General features: G+C 36.6%; 1 protein-coding gene across 2 annotated transcripts in view; it reads left to right on the top strand.

Annotated features, from left to right (window-relative positions):
- The first annotated feature begins 574 nt into the window (after positions 1-574).
- The window catches only part of LOC105222353 (mucin-5AC), a 43,953-nt gene continuing 24,899 nt past the window's right edge, over positions 575-19,628 (top strand). For both annotated transcript variants that reach the window (XM_049451682.1, XM_049451681.1), the window contains exon 1: positions 575-616. The gene's annotated coding sequence lies outside the window, so the exon portion shown is untranslated. The remainder of the gene's footprint in view (positions 617-19,628) is intronic.

Here is a 19,628-nt window from a genome sequence, read left to right as displayed (position 1 = left end):
TTAATTCACGAACAGTTTCGATGGAATTTCCCGTGATTACGGATTTTGATTGACCCACATGTTGATCGTCATTTATGTCCTCACGACCACGTTGAAAACGTTGAAACCACTCGTGCACCCTGTTACGGGATAGGCAATCGTCGCCATAAACTTCTTTTATCAATTGAAACGTTTTGGTAAAAGTTTTACCAATTTTAAAACAAAATTTAATGTCGGCTCTTTGTTCGAAGGTCATTGTCGCACCGAAAACACAAACATACTGACACTTAAAACGCAATAAATTAACTTCCAATCAATGAAATGTCATGAAATTCTCACTGGACAATCGATAAAAATAGCAGATTCTAACGCATAAGTCGACATATAGATGGTGCCACCAGAGGGCTCAAAATTCAAAAACTCCTGTTTACTTTTGAATGCACCTTGTTGATAAGTTATCCAGTGTGTCAAAATTTTGTTTCCAGCTTCACTTTGCCTAAGTGTGCTCAAAGTAGATTAATGAAACTTATCAATTAAGTGCCATACGTATTATAATAATAACCACCTTAATATAATATAATATTTTTTTTATTCCAGATCCGTATACATACATATATGGTGGCCAATGTATTAAAAGGTGAGAAAATTAATATTTTTCGACTTGGTATACATAATTCTTAAAATGTTACAAAAATATATTTGAGAAAAGCAGATTCAAACGAATAATAATTTTCTTTTACTTAAGCAAAGGTTTTTGTGCGGAAAGTTTAAGAAGTTGCCATTCTATTTATATTCCTAATCCATCATCACTTATTAAATTGGCAAAAATATCTGTAAGATTTTTGAAATCAAACTCGTAATCAAGATAAACATTTTTCTAAGTTTTTCGCAAATATTTGAATCAGATTTCTTTAATTATATTATTCGAAAGTAAACGAACGTTAAACGATTTTCCTCACTTATTTCCAGTTTCTCTTCAAAAAATTGTATTAAAAATGTTTAGAATTAACTACGATTTTTTACGTCGGCTCGTTGAGCAAGCATAAAAATACCCATATACTATGCCAGCTAGCTCCTTCTCTGCATTAGTTGCAAAATAATAATCGTACTATTATTTTTCATAGATTTCCTTTGGCATGATTCATACCCACTTCTAACAACGCAGCTATAATTAAAAGAATTTGTCGAATGTCACATAGCAGTCTTTGCGCCATTTGCATCCATTTGCACCACTTGCGCCCCCATAGATGTGTGTATATCTATGTGTAAGGTAAATTTGTGCGCGCTCATAACTTCCAATCGTCATTATCACCATGCTCTGGCACTGTGTGCGCAAAGCCGTAGCCGGGGTTAGCAGATGCTCAACTGCATATTTGCGTTTGCGAGCTTGTCGAGACTTTGACAAATTAATGACAGCAATGGCTATGGTAACACAAACGACATGCGTCGACAAAGCCACTCAACCGCATATCTGCTGTCGCATTCACAAATGAGTTGCTCATACGCCCCCGTGTTCGCGCAATCATAATCATTTTAGCAGACAATGTCACGCCGGCGTGTGTGCGATGCCAGACATATGCGGTCGATGTGCGGTGCCCGATATGCAGCCAAGTACGTGTGAGTGTCTTGAAATACAGCTTGCCTGCATTTGCTTGCAACGCAGTTATTTTGCGTTTGCGAGTACTAAAAGTGCGAAATAATGTGCATATGCGTAATTCCTGAAGGCATAGTGAGTTGGTTCGGCATATGTTGCTAATCTAGGAATGAAGATAGTTTTGTACAATCAGAAATGAAGAAATATGAAGATAGCATATAGGATATGAGAAAATTTGCTTTCAGCAGCATGAAAGCAGCATTTTCAGACAGCTCATTCGGGTGTCGTTTTGATTGATAATTTTGTATGGCAGCTATAAGCAATAGTTGACTGATTTGAAAAATTTTGTTTCGAAGTTCACAGTGATGCCAAGCAATATCTCGTGAAATGAAAAAAGTCTTTCACACAAGAATTTCTTTTTTATCGTTTAGCTTGTACTATGGCAGCTATATGCTACAGTGATCCGATTTGAGCAGCTTCTTCGGAAATTAGATCTTTGTCTTAGACAATAATCTTTGCCAATTTTTTTAAAGATAGGTGCTCAAATGAAAAAAGGTTCCATACAAAAATTTTATTACGATCGTTTAATTTGTATGGCAGCTATATAATATACTTATCCAATATGCGCATCCAACAAATTTGCAGCTTCTTGAGAAGAAAAGAAAATTCCAACCCGATATCTCAAAGTCTGAGAGACTAGTTTGTGTATATGCGGACAAACAGAAGAACATTATTAAATCTACTCAGCTTGTCAGGCTCATCATTTAAGGTCTCCGACGTTTCCTTCTGAGTACTCAAACTTATTATACCCTGTTTACGATCTAATAAAATATGCAAGAGGTATATCAAAGCGATGACAAACTATACCCAATAATAAGATATGGAATATATGGAGATTATCTCGAAATCGGATTAAAGCTTCCTACATTGAAGTAGAATTTTCAACTGAATTTCATTTTTCTTCAACTTTGTGGCGGCATGAACTCATTAGGAATATGCTCAACCTCACAAGCTTACATACATACATATATAACTGAAATCGAACTGGTCAGAAAAGTATCACACTTATCCCAATTAAAAGAGTTGGTAACTCGACGATCCAATAAAAACATCAAAACCTTATTTAACTATTTTGAACTAATATAAACCTAGTTTTTCTGATCCAACAACTGAAAACCAATGCGGACCAATATATAAAATATAACAGCTCACTATATGGGAAGAACACGTTTCGACTAACTACTTGTAAACTAGTATAAAATAGGCATATTTCCGACCTAAATCTGAGAAAATTAGAACGGTTAATTTTTTTTTCCAAAAAAATAAACAAAATGTACAATACTGAATAGTTGCTCATGTCTTTTATACTAGTTGTTGAGTATGTAATAGTTAGAAGACATTTTACACTAGTAAATCTTACTACTGGCTATGTATGTATTTTTTTGTTCCTACATTTGCTTTCAACACAGTTCTAAAGGTGCGTTCCAAAGTAAACAGGACTTAAAAACACAGAACAAATGGCTGTTTTGGCAAAATCAATTTATTTTATTCAAAACAGTCTCCAAAGGCATTTCGAAGGAGGGTTTTAGCTCGTATGCCGGTGAAAGCCTTTTGAATGGCCTCTGTGTCTGCATAACGCTTTGCAGAAGTCGCTCGGTGCCATATCAGGTGAATACGGGGAGTGGTTAATGGTTAAAATGTGATTTTTGGTCAAATAATCGTCCTTCGAATGTTGGATTCTGAGCAATTTTTGGTCGTCAGTCAATTTGTGCGGAACAAACCGTGCACACACCTTTCGTAAGCCCAAATATTCGGTCAAAATGCGATAAATCGATGTTTTGGAGATGTTCAATTCCATTTCCATGAATTTCAATGATGATTTCGGCTGATTTTTGATGAATTCACGCACAGTTTCGATGGAATTTCCGGTGATCACGGAGTTTGATTGGCCCACATGTTGATCGTCATTTATGTCCTCACGACCACTTTGAAAACTTTGAAACCACTCGTGCACCTTGCTACGGGATAGGTAATCATCGCCATAAACTTGTTTCTTCAATTGAAATGTTTCAGTAAAATTTTACCAATTTTAAAATTAAATTTGATGTTTGCTCTTTGATCTAAGCTCATTTTCGCACCGATAACACAAACATACCGACACTTAAAACGCAATAACTTCACTTCCAATCAATGAAATGCCATGTCATGTCTCATTGGACAATCGATAAAAATAGCGGATTCTAACGCACCAGTCGACATATAGCTGTCGCCACCAGGGGGCGCTAGATTCAAAAAGTCCTGTTTACTTTGGAACGCACCTTGTATGTATTCCTCCATTCACACATGACCATTATCATTCATAAGCGCATGCCACCTGCTGGCGTTGGCAGGTACGTACATGCAACAAATGTTGGAACTAATGCTGTGAAAATTGCCAAAGTTAAAGCTACACTTGCAGAAAGTTCAGCTGCAATTGCACAACAACAACAAACAAGTCAAGAAAATATGTGAAATCGTTGTAGCTGAAAGGAAATGCATAAGAGAATTAAACCGGTGCTGCACAACTGCTACATTAAGTTGCATGCGTGTGTGTGTATGTGAGAGAGTAATTGAGGACTGTGAGAGCAAAAGTTTAACGAAATTTTTATTAATTAAATGTTTCACACTGAGAGAGGGAGCCCCGCCTGGCGGGCTGCCTTCTTCTTGGATTTGCATTTGGCAAGCAATAAATGGGAGTTTTGTGGGAGCAAGTGTGGGATACTGAAAGTAGTTTTGAAATTATGATTTACCAGGAATTAAAATTTGGACTTATAACAAAAAATATTATTAGAGCTTGAAAAACGTAAATCTGATATTTTTCCTTTAAAAGGCGCCAGTTTATTGAAATAATGGTGTTTTTTGCACTTTTTTGATGGTACTTAAACAGAAACTGCAAAATTTTTTTTCATATATTAAATAAAATTAAATATTTTATTTGACTGTTTTTTATTGTTGCACTATTGACAAAGAAATGCTGAAAATTTCGGAAAAATATATTTTAAACTCGGCCATTGCGACGCCATTTCCAGTGATGCCTCGGAAAAAGATGCACCCGCGTTGGCACGATAACTCCTTACAGGATCATCTAAAGTGAAAAAAATACTAAAATTAACTTAGAACTTTTGTCGAAAAAAATGAAAATTAGATTTTTGCCAGATATTTTTTACAAAAAAAAAAAAAAATTCAGTAAAAATTCCTCGACAAAATCGGAAAATGTCATTTTTAAAAGTCTTCAAGAATTGTATCTCAAACACCTGCGAAAAATTTCATAAAGAACGGTTGAGTGGTTGTCGTGAAATCTTGCCAACCGAATTAGAAAACACAGTTTTAAGAAAAAACGCGTTTAAAGACGGCGCACTTAGCCTAGCAAGCCTCGAGCGCTCAAATTCTCAAGTCTGCATCTCCGACAATATTACCTCGAACAACTTGAATTCAGGAAAATATTCTAGAGGTGTTGTAGAATTTAAAGTTTAATCTACGACTGACCGAATAAGCGAAAATATAAAATAGCTATAATTTTGAAGTTAAATAAATTTCGAAAAATTATTTTGAGATATATTTTTCCATTTCCATTTTGCCTGCTCATATTTTGACCTTCTCACATAAAACTGTAGGCTCAGAATCAACGCTTCCTGTTCATTCTTAAAAGTTCAATTTCCCAGGCGCTGAGCACTTTGTCACATGCTTTTCAACTTTGCTTTCATTTTGTTTATCTTCGCCGTCGAAGTGTGATTCGCACATTATTTCGCCGCTAATCTGGCGCTCATCTTCGTCACATAAATGCCACCATCGAAAGTGGTAACCTCTCTATTTTACAAAGTAACGTTTGTGCAGCTGGTAGAAATCAAAATCAGTCTTTGCTCTTTATATTTGCGTATTTGCACATATTTATTTACTTTAAGGCGCCGTAAAATCCTAAAAGTACACACACACACTCATGTGTGAATGTTCAGGTCGGTTGCGTGTTCAGAATATTGTATTTGCGCGGAGTAAACATACAGTTTTTTTTGTTTATTTTTATCAGCCATTCTTTGCTCCTTCTAGCCATTGTTGCTGTGCCTTGCTTACACTTCAATTTCCATTTATTTTTATTGTATTTATGTGTGGCATATGACGATTATCTTCACCAACTTTCGCGTATATACATATTCGTATATTCTAGATATGAATAATACTAGTGAGGGTCGCCGCTGACTCCAACACGGACACATTGCCATTTGGGAAAATATTTTGGAATGTGCCGTTTCCATAAACCCATTTTTTTTTTGGTTACCTTTTAATTAACCCGCTCTAATGAACAATCCTAAGGCTAGTGTAATGTAAGTGCTGTTTAGAATTATAGCTCCATAGTGGGAATATGAATGTATTTTAGACTTGAATGAATTAATTATTAATAATTTTTTAACAATTTGGGCATTATTCTGACTTTGAATCATTCTTCCCTTCCTTTTGATGATACTTTCCAGAGCAATCTCTATGTCTGGGATATTTAGTTCGAAGAGTTCAATTGGATCATTTTCGAGTTTTGAAAGTTTCTTTTACTTAATTTTTTCAAAATAATTACCGCCTTTATAATTCAATGAAAAAAAATCCCCTGGTTTTTCTTATCACTTTTACGAACTCTTGTGGATATACTGGTAATTTTGCACGATTGTGGGCCGCGATCGTAAATTTGGATTTTTCGAGTTACGCTTACTTTCTTAAGAAATAAAAGCAATCAGTGGTGCCAAAACTAGCGATCTGAGAACTCTGTTAGAGTTCCTCATCTCGCAAAAATTAATTCAAGGAAGTTTGTTGCAAAAACTGAGTTTTTTCATTCGCATTGTGACATGGCGCGCTATCTTGCTGAAACTAGTCACTTACAAGATCACGTTTTAGTCTATCTTTCCAAGCAGAAGTGCTGAGCATTCAGCATACAGCATTCTGCAGTAACGATTTCTGTCCACAATCAGTTATTTTGTGTTTAGGTAGTGGTGACTCTTAAATTTCGAAAGTATTTTTGTTCCAAAAGCACAGCAATTTTACTAAGTAACGCCACCAGATACTTCAAAGGACAGCAAACTCGCCATATTTTTTCCCGCTTATTATTCTTTTTTTACTTCCAAAATTATTCAACGCGAAAATAAATATAGCACACCCTGTATATTGTATGCAATGTTAATATTTTTAACAAAACTGTTTATACAACAAAATACCGACGTCCTACGGGCAGCTGTCTTACAGGCAGTCAAACAAGATGTGGCGGAAGCAACAAGCGAATATAAATGTAATAAAATAGCAAAAAGTAAAAAACAATATTACTAACAACTGCGGAATCGAAAAATGAGTTGTTAATAATACTTTTTGGAAAATAATGATTATCTAAATATTGCAAGTATAACATTGAAAATACTTTTACTTCATTCAGCTTGTTATTCATGGTGTAAGAAATGAACATATTGATTAATATTATTGTTGTTGTATTAAATATACAATTTTCATAGGAAATACCGCTCTTCCTCGACATCACTGCTGAAAGCTAAGGCTATGAACATAGTGCAGTCGCGAGTAAAGCAACAAATAGAGCGATTAATGTCTCAATATGGTCAAATATAACCCCTAATTGATCGTTTGTCCATCCGAAACAAATTCATGATGCACCAAACCACGAATGCGGAAAAAGACAATAATTATCGCCTTGATTTTTGAGCGGCCTTGGCGTAGATTTTTGTTCTCGGCTCTTTTTATCCCCTCTATTCCAATAATTGTTGACTTGTTTGCATGTCAAACTCATAAACCCATGTCTCATCGGCAGTTATAATGCTCTTCTTGTATGTGCAATTGAAATTGGCATGTCCAAAAAGACCTGTTTGTGGTACTCTCTTTGAAAGCTTAATCGGAACGAGTCGTGCAAGAACACGTTTCATACCCAAAATATCCACCAAAGTCATGCGAACGGACCCGCGAGAGATGTCGAGTTCTCTTGCCATCTCTCTAACATTTGCCTGACTATTTTCAAGCACCAAGTTCTTCACTTTTTTTAATATCCTCATCTGTTAAAGAGGTCGAAGTTCGTCCAGAACGAGGTCTTCAACGATCTCTCGACCGTCTTTGAATGCTTTCTACCACATCTAGGCTTGTGGTTTTAATAAAACTGAATCACCGTAAACCCTTTCCAACATTTGGAAAGATTCCGCACCCGAAAGCAACGAAAACTCAATAAGTTGACTACTTCTAGTTTCAACTAACAATTGTAGGCCAAATATACGTCGTGGTCAGGCCCTCCGTTTACTTAGCACCGCTCGTTTTTCTAAATATAATTAAATTCCGGCTTTTCTTGGAACACCAATTTGCTGACAGCCCCAGCATTAATATGCCAAAGCAAGGACAGACACATATTTACTTTGGTATGATGTGAAAATAAATGTCTAAAGTATGTTAACTTTCCTAACATAATACAAAAACAATAACTACTGTGATATGCCATTCGCACAAAAGCGAAGAGAGTTCATAATCAAAACGATAAAATCAAAAGCACACCAACAAATAAAGTGTCGAATGGAATACCCCGAGGTGAAAAAAGAAACTGCTTACAAAGAAACAATATTTTCGGCAAACACTCAGGAGCCAAAGGATAACGCAAACGAGAAAGTTTGAATGAAACGGACAGCACGCTGCTATGATATTCACACGCACACACACATGCACATATAAAGAACTCAATAAAGCCACACATGCATTGCTGTGGCAACCAACAGGCAAGTGAGTGAATCGATGAGTAAAGGAAAATCAAACGAAGAATTGCTTGCAAACTATGGGAAGGAGAAGTGTTTAGTAATCTTTTCTGTAGAATTACAATGCGACTGACAGCAACAGAATCGACCACAAGTAGATACTTAAAGACGCCAACATGTGTGGGCACACAGGCATACATGCACGTGATTGGAATATGACAGTGAACTGAAGTGGCCCGCACTCTCGGGAGGGTGAGTAACCAAGGCCGGCAAAGGATTTCAAAGCTGGCAGCTCGACCGTTCTGAAAACCACACAAAGCGGAATTAGACCAGTGCCAGTAACTATGGACTTAAGTGGTAAAGCATGATTTTATGCTAAAGATGTCAGTATACGCGAGTATGTATATACTATGAAGGTGTAACGGTGCTGCTTCAAGGCAAAAGTTCAAAAGGCAAATGAAATGCACATTAGAATGGCAATGACAAAAGTAGCAATTGAGCGAGTAAAAAATGAATGGCGTAAACTGGGTGGGGACAGTTGGGGTGTCAAAGTGTGCAAAGAAGTAAGGCTAAAGCATAGCTGAGAAAACTTGTAAAATTGAGTAAAAGAAAGTGGAAAGGAGTGTTAATGGGTGTAAGATGCAAGAAATATACTGGAAATATATGCGCTGAAGCTACATATATATGTTTGACGGAAGGAAGTTGCTTTTTTGGCTATGAGAAATTTATGAAAGAATGACATATCAAAGAAAAATTAATAAACAACTCAAGTTTGATTACAGTATATTTTTTTAACTGTTTTGCCACGTTTTGCATAATCTCATAATCGCATTGATGTCACTAAGGCAATATCTAGTTTTTTTTAAGGTTACTTCTGCCAATTTTCCACAGGAATTCCTTTTAATTAGATTTTCCAAGCTTTGTGAGAGATTATATTGCTTTTTTCGATTAGAGATATTCTCGAAAAATATCTTAAAGACCAGAATGACTAAGGACTTTCTATATAAGTTCTTTCACAACAACAAAAACTAGATTTTACTCCACCTACGGGGGGCCGTGTATATGCAAATTGGCTGACGTTCGAGAAAATATTAAAACAAAATCAGCCTTTGGTAATGTTCTCAAAATTACGAGTGGAAGGACTTAGTCCAACGAAATAATTTATGATACATTATTATTTTAAGTTCTTCAAATGTAATCAGATTACATAAGAAACATCTTATGCCAACTCATCATACGTACAAGCTCAGTATTTTAGAATTTCGATGGCTTCCCGGATACCAAAATTTTATATTTTTAATGAAACTCATAGACTAGGGTGTTTGCAGTTAAATAATATATTAATACACACAAAATTTTGAAGAGTAAAGAACTCTTTATTGGTACCACTCAGCCCGAAACACAGTTTCGTCAACCTAAAAACAATATTACGCCAGAATATCATCAATATGGTCACGCAGTATCATAAAATTTAGCTCAACTGAAACGCTTCGAGTTAGAGAAAGGCAAAAACTAGGCCGCCACTGCTTCACATATAGAAATATCTGGAAAATCAAGCATCAACAGAGACATTTCAATGACAACAACAAGAATGAGACTAAAACAAAGCTTGTACGAACATTAAACATCAGGTTGCGTATACGTCATGGCATACCTCCACACACCTCACCCAAGGCATTCAGCAAAAACAGTAGCAAAGCAAGGTAGTAGCACGAAAAACTTAAGTCCTATGAGTGCCTGGAGGTTACACATTGGGGATTTCAATGCGTATAAAGCAGGGAACTGCGCGCTTAGGAAAATCTTTCCATGAGGCCACAAACTAAGAAGCAAAAAATAAAAACTAAAACGAAAAGGCGCTGAAAAAAAACAAAAAATAACCAAAGAAAAAGAGGAAAAGTAAACTACTTAAAAGAATGCACTGAGTGTGGCAAGCAGCAGCTACTGAAGCAGGAAATGCCACCAAAAAAAGTGCAAAAAACTGCAAGAGTTTGAAGGTGAAATGGAGGTTAAGCTGGAGGCCAGCCACCTCGACAACTGAGCACGAAAGAAAAACAGTGCCGAAGCAAGCAGATATCGCAGCAGCAACCAAAGAGTCTTTTCCGAAAAAAGCTCAATACTCAATACACTCCACACAGTCGCGCGCGCTATCAACACGCTGCTCATGTACGTACGTATGTATGTGCTGGCACCACTACAACGGCACAAGTCAACAATGTAAACACTTTAGCGCAAGCTGCAATGGAAATCCGGAAACATTTTGTAGAGTGTAAATTTCGGCCGGCATTCGTTCAATGTTTCCGGCCACAATTGGGTGGCAATAGCGGGGCGGCAGTGTGGCGGCGCGCGACCGTGGCAGTAAATTTTGGCAACGACAGCAGCGGCAAAGCATGCAACCAGTCGAATCATTGATAGCAATTGCGATTGCAATTCCGATTGCACTGCTGATAGCACACACATACACACGCACATACATAGATGCTGGTCCTGCGCGCAGTAATGCTGCCGCCGCGCTTGCTGAAGTGTGAATTTGCGGAAATCCTTTGCTTGAGTTCGCTGCCGCTTCTTTCACAGTTACTTTATATATGGCATACACGTCTATATTTATTTTTATTTGGCTGCACATTTATTTTCTGCGTGTTTGTGTTCTACTTACTCCTTATGTACTTTATGTTATGCTACTTTCTGCGTTTTTATTTTTATATTTCTTTTATATCGCCTCAATGTAAGTCAGTTGGCCCCCAAATGCTCTCCTGCTTACAAGCATTTATCGATAAATCGCGCTCAGCTTGTAATGGCACCATTCATTGCTTTTCTTTGCAGTGTTGCTTGCCCTCACTCTCCTGTCACTTTTCGCGCTGATTTCCTGCTTGACGACAGTTATTCGCTTGTTTTAGTTATTTTACTATTTTCCATTTTCTTTTGTGTCGTTTTCCGCTTGAATTTCCGTGTATTTGTAAAAGTTTAATTTTATGTATCCACAGAGGAGTCGCGTTACTGATTCCGTGAGAAGTGATAAAAAGCCATCTCATTTGTGTGAGAACTCGCAAATAAACAAATATTTGTTATTAGTAAAATGCAATCTTAAATATTTTATGCAAACATATATTTTATTAACTTTTAGTCAAATACTAAAGAAAATTAAACGTATTTTTATTCAATAACTCAGGTTAAAATTTTAACTTTTTTTGAAACACAACCTATAATATTTTGAGCGTGCTAAGATCACTTCTTAATAATATGTGAAAAGAAAAACATTGACGCAAGATTCAGGAGTCCTTCTCTTAATACAAGAAAAATACTTATGATTTTCGTGAATATTTCACTTGTGCAAAGATTTTTTTAAGTCTCTGACATTAATCTGTTCTCATTCCTGTATTCCATTTCTTTCGATAGCGCTTCTCCTCTCACCTTATTCATTACTCATAGCACCCAAATTTGCCAGAAATTAATCTATATGAGCGGACTTTATAAAAAAACAGAACAAATGGTTTTCTCGGCATAATCAATTTTTTTTTATTCAAAATAGTTTTCTTCTGCTTTCAAACAATTGGTAACAAGCGTCGATCGATGAGAGCCATTCTTGGTCGTCAGTTTGTGCGGAACAAACCATGCACACACCTTTCGTAAGCCCAAATGTTCGGTCAAAATGCGATAAATAGATGTTTTGGGGATGTTCGATTCCATCTTCTTGAATTTCAGTGATGATTTCGGTTGATTTTTGATGAATTCACGCACAGTTTCGATGGAATTTCCGGTGATCACGGATTTTGATTGGCCCACATGTTGAGCATCATTTATGTTCTCACGACCACTTTGAAAACGTTAAAGCCACTCGTGCACTCTGCTACGAGATAGGCAATCATCGCCATAAACTTGTTTTATCCATTGAAACGTTATTTTATGGTCATATCACACCCCAAAGCTTTATATGATACTATAAGTCCATTTATTCAATCCCTGGTTCATTACTTCAACCCCAATTGACGATTTATTCTTTACTAGAAAAATTAATAAAAAAGGTTCACTAAAATACGAATCTCCTATCCTTTATTAGTTAATGTATTTATGAATCAACATATATGTATTTCCTTTTTAATGTTTCTCTCGCTGAGTTTTTGGATTTTCTCATTCGGATTAGCAAACTCACTGCCATCTCTATGAATACTTTTTGGTACAGGCAGTTCGGCACTATGTAGCATAAGTAGGTCAGTTGACCGAAGACAAGTACGGATACTGTGTAGTTTGTTTGGAAGTGGTTGTAACGCCTTTTGTTTGAGTTAAACAAAAATAACAAGCACTTACATGATCCTTTGGTTCGGTCTAAGTCATTGGTATAGCAAATGACCTATATCTGGGTTCTTGTTCAGCCCAACATTATTACGCAGCATTTATGTTTCTGTATTCAGATTGTAGGTTCGAACAGCTCGACTGGTAATTCACCGGCCTCTGCCGCTCTGTTGTTCTTCAGGCGGATAGTTGCTATTCGAACCTCATCATAGCTGGACAATGGAATTTAAATCAGGTGGAAGCAAGGACGCCCAGGTTAATAAGGCACATACATTTGTGGTCCAACCAGAAACAAAATCAGCTCTATTTGTGTACTGCACAGATATTATCTAGGACCAGTTATTTTATAAAATTTCTATATACCATAAAATGAAAAAAATCGAAGAGCCGTCTTAGTGATAAAACGTTGCGATCGAGGATGATACTTCTTCAAATGCAAATGCCGGCAAACACAGCGAATTAGGCTCCACACTTTGGTCGGATGCATGAATGCTGACAATATCTTAACTGTCATACTTCAAAATGAAGAAAACTGGAAGAATATTGAAAATGAAATAGAAAACATACTGCTGATAAAAAAATACAGTAAGTACATGTAAGTCTTAAGACCAGAAATATGGAAATCCACCCCGAAGTAATGCGAAATAGGCGCCAGGATGGGTAAATCGTCAATTTTTTCCCTCTAGCTCCACATGCTATGTCTATACCTTGGGAAATATACTCCCGAATGTCTATTATTTTAGCTGGTTATTTCAATGCAGATTTTAAGAAAGAAGAGTCCACTACCCTTGGTGAATATTTCAGAGAAGTACTTCATCTTGGCTGGACAAAGTAAGACGAAAATTTCTATCTTTATTTATTAAAGACAATGTTTGTATATTTGATTACCAATTAGTATCATAAAATTAGTTCATTAAACAAAAAATTCGTCAAATAATTCACCGAAGTTGTAAACTTAAACTTAAAATAGATTAACATATAAAGACAACAATAAACACAAGCACAAATAAATATATCAATCACAAATATCAACGAACTCTTTGCAAACATATTTATGCTTTTTAGCGATTTACAAAACTTCTGTGACACAGCTACGTTCCTGCAGCAGTATAAATAACAGTATGTACCCCAACCACTTGTGTCATATCAGCAGCAATGCACGCTTCACTCGTTATCAATACACCATCAACGAAGAACTTAACAAAATAGCTATGGAAAAGTAAGAAAGAGTGTAAGAAAAGTTTCGACTTAAGAAACAAAGTTGCAGATTGTCGAACATCCACGAAAATCCCTACAAAAATAATAACAAAATGGGGGAGGGAGGCGAAAGAGAACAATGCATATTTGGTTTGCAGCCGGAAAGTACATACGTAAAATGTAAAGCAAAACTTTCGAAGAATATATAAATACAAATACAGCACACACACACACACATATTTATTTATACGCGCATATAAAAATAGATACCGACGATAAGCGCAAGTGGCGTACGTGTTGCACACACGATTCCCAGCTCATCTGCACCCAAAACTTACACCGAAAGACTCAATGCTTACGTGCATTCATAGTTCAATACCTAACGGTACACACATAGTTATGAGGAGAATGCGGGATAGTATACGTATATGTCTATACATACATACAGCACTTAAAAGGTATGCAACACGTCAATGAACAGCGACAAACAGTTGTAAATGTCACGTACTTTCTTTAAGTTGCCAGCGACACAAAGCCAATACATAAGCGAAAGTTAGGAAATGGATAAATTATGACTGACGCAACCAAGTGAGCGGGGAAAGCAAAAGAGCGACTTATGAAAGGATTTGTAACAATGCTGAAATTTACTTGCAACAAAATGTTGGCAAAGCTTTGCTCGGCGCATACAAATTGGCGAGGGATCAAGCGATTGAACCAAAACTGTGTGGAGGTGGGCATATTTCAGCAGTAGATGGAGCTTAACTGGAGAGGGTTACTAGTTTCTAATAATGTGCTAAGGTCATCTTTTTTCAGAAGTACCGTAGCGCGATTGGTATAGCTGTCATTGTGTCAAAAATAGTGTGCAACAAATGACAGCGAAAGCCAAAATAACTGCAAATACCTGCAAAAGTAATATCAATCTCACTGTTAGAGGCATTAGTAGTTTGAATGATCCGCTTTCATCTTTAATTTCTAAGTGCAGTTTTTTTTTACTTTTTCAACATTCCTTTTACAGTTTGTACCCTGAGAAAGTTAAGTTACGTTCTCTACATCCTAAGCCTTTAACGAATTTAGTGAGATCATGAAAATTCAAACCTTAAATCATAAATATACATATATTCTTATAACTGTGGTTATACTTAAATCACCAATTAATTATTGGTATGAAAGCTTTTGACGAACATGTCTGAAGGTCCGAAAGCTCCAAAAGCTGCTTACTTTCGTTAAATATAAAGCTCGTTAGAAAAGTACTTAGTACAGTTTTTTCATAATTTAAGGAACTTCAAGCATGAAAGCTTTTAGTAAACTAATATTTTTCGAAAGTGTAACTTTAATTCAAAATAAAGCTTATTAAAATTTATATTTTTCTATTTTATACGGAACTTTTTTTTTAACCTAAAGTGAGCTTTCAACGAGAAAGTTTTTGATGAACACACAATTTTCGAGAGTTAAAAAATAAAATCACTAAACACTTCTTTTATATCATATATGGAGATTAAAGCACGAAATAAAATGTGTTCCGAAGGTCGAGATTTGAGTCGAAATAAATGTCGGTAAAATAAACTTGTGCATATTTTTTTTATCATAAAGGAGACTTGAAGCAGGAAAGCTTTTGGTAAAAAAGCTCATTAAATTTTGTTTAAACAGTTTTTTTTATTTCTTTTTTAAAGGAAGTTGCTAGCGTGAAAGCTCTTGGGGAACAAACAATTTTAGAAAGCTCAGAATTAAGCACGATAATATCTTTTTACTTGGAGAAAACATTAAGCATGAAAGCTTCGGCGGAAAACTTTATGTCGGCAGACCACCTAAGATTCAAATTAAAGCTAGATAAATATAAATATAGAAGCATGAAAGCTTTGGCGAACAAATTTATTTCGGGAAATAAGCTTATTTTACTTTTCAATTTAATTCGACGAAAGCTTTTCAATTCAATGTTTCATTATCCAGGTACGCATTAACAAAAATCCATAAGCCGTCCTTGTTGCGCCTCTAAAGCTTAAACAATGAAAGCTTTCCCCTGTCTCTACTTTTGTGTGCAAAATTACGTTTTCACATTTCTGCTTGCTTTCAATCTCTTTGAGGAAAGTATTTGCCAACAATTCACTATTTCACAGCATCCCCGTTAGTTTGTCGGATGATGGCTTTTGTAATGACTTTATTATTACAGTTGATGCCTCGTGGGATCATGATAAATGTCAGACTGAGTTACAAATACAAGTGCCGAACAAACATACGAGTGCCTGCGCAATGAATAAGATAACAAAAAAGTGCACTCACACCAACGCACATCACTATTTCGTCTCGTATGCACAACTTTTCAATGCGATCTGACATTTTACTCACCTTTGCCAAGTAACGGCGTTTTTTCACTATCGAAGCACCGAATGCAAACAGTAATTTCAGTTTGTCTAAGAGAAGTAAGCACACATTTGTACACACATTGCAACACACGACGAATCTGCTGTCAATCAGTCACTTAGTCAAGCGCTTAGGCGAGCCAACGCTTCGTCATTGGCGTTCGGTTTAATGTTTCCTCAATGTTTGCCGCTTCCTTCATTTGCATTGCTCAAGTGTCCCAAAGGCACTCTAAATGCTTTGCGCTCGCTGACACATCAATTGTTGGGACGCTTTGCTTTTCGCACCCCTTTTTCATTTTCATTTTCACTTTGCATATCAATTTTATATGGATCCTGTCTTTCTTCATGGCTGCGCTTGTTTTTAGCTCACACATGTGTACAAACATGTGTTTTCGTTGTATGTGTGCACAGCCGCTAATGTGTATTGACAAATGAACTGTTTGATTTGTCATTTATTGTTGAAGAGCGGTTTGAATGCCTGACGCCTTTGAGATTCGTATGCGGCAGCTTAAAAGATGGGTTTGCATTGTTGATGGCGACAAACATACATAAATATATCATTATTTATTGATAGAGTAATCATATTAAATGCTTTAAAAAGAGATTATCATAGGTCTTACCATATTTTCTTTAATGTCACTCAAAGCAAATTGGCTTCCAACATAGAAGCTTCAGGGTTAATGAGATTTCATTTTGCGAATATTACTCCCCGATATCTGTATGAAAAGAAATTATATTTTTTTGTTTATAGTATTTTAAACTTCTTCTTAAAAATTAACTAATTTTTTATAAGATTTCAATGCTTGTCTGAAACTTAATGTTTTCACATAATTCTGGCAATTTATGGATACCATACCAAAAGCATTGCGCCGCAATGGCAACCAAGAATGAATCAAGCCAATTTTTGCGGAGGCAAAACTTCGTAGTCGCTATTTTCCAAATAGTTTTAAACCGGTCGTCCAACATGAGACCGACCGTTGTCCTGATGGTGGTTTATTACCTGGTCCGGCCGACAAATTATAGGTATTTTTTTAGCAATCATTCACCAACGTTTGTTAAGTTTTTACTTAAGGCCTCCATTATTGATTGTTTCATCCGGGTTTTGAAGCCCATCCTTATGACGCCAACAAATGCAGATCATTACCTTGGCACCATAGATATTTAGTTTTGCCGTTAACTTGGCTGGTAGGGTAAGTGATTCGCCTTGTCTGAAACCTCATTTGGTTTCGAACGACTCGGAGAGGTCCTTCCCAACCCTGAAAGAGCTTTTAGACAGTTAAGAGGCAGCTCCTTTTCAAGTTGTTTAAAGCAGCTGTAAAATCGACGAAGAAATGGTGTGTGTCGATTCTTCTTTCACGGGTCTTTTCCAAGATTTGCCAGGTCTAAAGCCACACTGACAAGGTCCAATCAGTTTCTTGACGATGGGCTTTAATATTTTACACATTACGCTCGATTTAACCTTATCTGCGATGTTGAGGAGGTTTATCCCACGGTAGTTTGCACAGATTGTAGAGCATCCGTTTCGGTGGATTGGGCAGAGCACACTTAAATTCGAATTGTTTGGCATGCTTTCGTCAGTTTTTCGCCGTCGTGTTTGAATAGCTCAACCGGCAATCCATCGGCCCTCGCCGCTTCGTTGTTCTTCAGACGGGTAATTGCTATTCGAACTTCTTCATGGTCGGGCGGTAGAACGTTTGCTGAATCGTCATCGATTGGGGAATCGGGTTCACCATCTCCTAGTATTTTCTCTATTCTAGCTTGCATTCTATTCAGCAGGTTGGAAAAGTGTTCCCTTCACAATTTTAGTACCCTCCGGGCATCCAGAACTGTGGGGATTCTAGAAGTATATGCTCCGGTTTTAAAACCTTCTGTTAGTCGCCTCATCTTTTCGTAGAATTTTCGAGCATTAGCCTTGTCGGCCAGCTTGTCAAGCTCTTCAATTTGATGCTTCATCGAAGAGAAATTGTGGCTGTGATTGATACATTTATATATACATAAGTAAAACACACATATAAAACCTTCAGAATCAATATTTGTCAATGACTTGTCACAAGTATATTTAGCAAAACAAGGGTAACAGAATCCAGCTCCTCAGGGCACCACTTCACAACATGTTAGTGCTGCTAGCGCGCTTTCCTCCCTCTAACCCGCAGCAAGTGGTTCAATCACCTCACTTCATTTGTTTAATTTATTCTCTAAGTACTTCATGACAAGTGTGTCGTGAGAATGTATGTGTGCATTTGTGACTTTTTGTCACCCCAGCTCCTGCACCGTCGCCCAGATCAGTCATTTCCCCCAACAGCACTTCCATTTCATTGTGAGGTTATGTCATTTTCACTGACAACAAGTCAATCGTTGGCATTTGTTATTTTGTAAATCAATTTCATTTGGGATATTCGGTTTTGTTTTGTTTTCTCACACATTTAATTGTTTCCAAAGCTTTGGTGATTATTCAGCATTTAGCCATAAGGTTCGCACGACAGTCAGTGTTGACAAGCATTTGATAAGGATCGGGTGTCAAGTGTAAATTTTGTAAGATATTATGCAGTTTAGCTTTTATTGGGCACTTAAGGTACATGCTGTCTCCAGTGTGCTTACGGATATGACACATACACATTCACATTACGCAAGTCCTAGATTTTATATAGAATCTTATCTGCCATATAAGCAAATGTAAATGTAAATGACACTTACCTTGTATATAATATATAAAATATAGTATTCATGCGGTCTTGCATTCATGTATGCGAGTTACATGGACGAAGAAAGGCATTGTCACGTTCCCAACAAATCGCAAAAGTAACCGCACCAGCAAGAAAAGTGTCAAAGCTTGAGGATTTCAACTTTGTTTGCTCACATTTACTATTTCGTATTGGCATAAGCATACTTGTATTAGTGCAATGAATTTGTATGCGCTGGCATGTAGCATGTGTGGCAGGGATTTGCGAATCACTGTAACAAATAGCCAATCGGAAAGTAATGTCTTGAACAAAGTGGTATGAGGGATACAGCGCAGATTTTGTCCACGCTTTGAAAACATGTTTTAGAATATTGAAGCTTCCCGTTTCGTATAAAAAATATGGTGCATTTTTAGGGCATCTCTCTTTAGAGTTAACCTGAAGTTTGACTTAAATTCGTAACCCGTCTCGAAAACAGTTTGGCTTATTTTGGAACTTGATTCATAATTTTGCTAAGATTTGAAATCGTAGTTAGTGTTGCATGGATTATTTGTTGGTGGTACTTAAATATCTATCAGTTTGTGTCGAACCATTTTTTGACTAGCCTCAGTTTTCTTCGAGTTTTCGAGTCTGAGTCTTCCGTTAAGTTCATTTATTTTAGGCCAAGCAAGTTTATTTTAAAAAAATCTATATACAGTCTTCATACATTCAAGTTTTCTTACAAAAACTTTTTTGCGACCAGTCTGTTTGTATGTCAGCCTTATGCAATAGTTCTTAGATCTGA

Source organism: Bactrocera dorsalis, chromosome 3 (genome assembly GCF_023373825.1).
Source record: "Bactrocera dorsalis isolate Fly_Bdor chromosome 3, ASM2337382v1, whole genome shotgun sequence".
Classification (NCBI taxonomy): Eukaryota; Metazoa; Arthropoda; class Insecta; order Diptera; family Tephritidae; genus Bactrocera; species Bactrocera dorsalis.
This window is presented reverse-complemented; position numbering and strand designations above follow the sequence as displayed.